Consider the following 1,145-nt stretch of genomic DNA (forward strand, 5'->3'; position numbering starts at 1 on the left):
GTTATGGTCTGTTCTGGGGAGAGGAATATGGAGTCTGGGGGTTTGGGATCCAATATGGTAGATTGCAGGATGAGGAAGAGGCTTGGATCTCCAGCCTCTCAAACTTTGAGTATGGTCTGTGACATGTACGTGTAGTCTAAGTACATGTGAGTCTGCGCTGCAGAGCCCACGCTACGGCTCATAACATTATCCCCCCTTTGATGCCCAAGCCGCCTTTTCTGGTTGATCAATGAGAAAAAAAATTCCTCCTCTTTTGGCTCTGCATTCTGTCCCTGGGAAGCATTAAAAAACCCCGTGGGAAAAAGCTTGCCCTCTCACTTTCTTCTCCGGTATTGAGCCGTCCGCCCTCTCCGCCAGCTGTCCAATATGCCGTTGACCTCCCACTCATCTCCTCCGTTGACTGTTAACGGTTCCGGGGTCCGCCGCTGTTGGTGGACAATTTCGTTGGGCTTGTGTTTGCGGAGTACTGACAGGTGGAAAACTGGATGGACTCCCTGCATGGAGAGGAGAAGGGTCAGTTTGTAAGCAGAGTTTGAAATTCTGCTAGCTATTGGAAATGGTCCAAGCCAGAGGTGTTCCAACTTGGGGCTGGGGCGGGTTGTTGAGATTTTGCATCCATCTAGCCAAACCTTGTCTCCGCTGTTCCATTCCGGTGTTTTCTGCACTCCGCTGTCAAACTGACTTTTCATGGCCTCTTGCGCCGCTTCCAGACAGGGCTTAAGTTTTTCCTGTACCTCCCCAAGCTGGCGCAGTTGCTCCGCCACTGCTGGTACGCACTGCTCTGCAGACAGAATTCCACTGTACAATGGGTTGAATACATAATTTGCCTTCAATGGGGAAACCCCTGTTGATGTGTGGTTGTTTTTTTTGTACGCAAACTCTGCCGTTGCCAGGAGCGGGGTCCAATTGTCCTATCGGTAGCTCACAAAGTGGCAGAGGTATTGCTCCACCGCTTTGTTTGCCATTTCCAACTGTCCCTCTGTCCTTGGGTGGTATGCCATTGATGGTTGGAGGCGGATGCCAAGTTGGTTGTCCAATTTGCAGGTGATTTGGGACACAAAAATGCTCCCTCGGTTGGAGATAATAGTCTTCAGAGTTCCGTGGAGCTTCCAAACGTGCTCTGCCATCAGGTCCGCTAACTGCTC

The sequence above is a fragment of the Puccinia triticina genome, chromosome 3A (genome assembly GCF_026914185.1).
Source record: "Puccinia triticina chromosome 3A, complete sequence".
NCBI lineage: Eukaryota > Fungi > Basidiomycota > Pucciniomycetes > Pucciniales > Pucciniaceae > Puccinia > Puccinia triticina.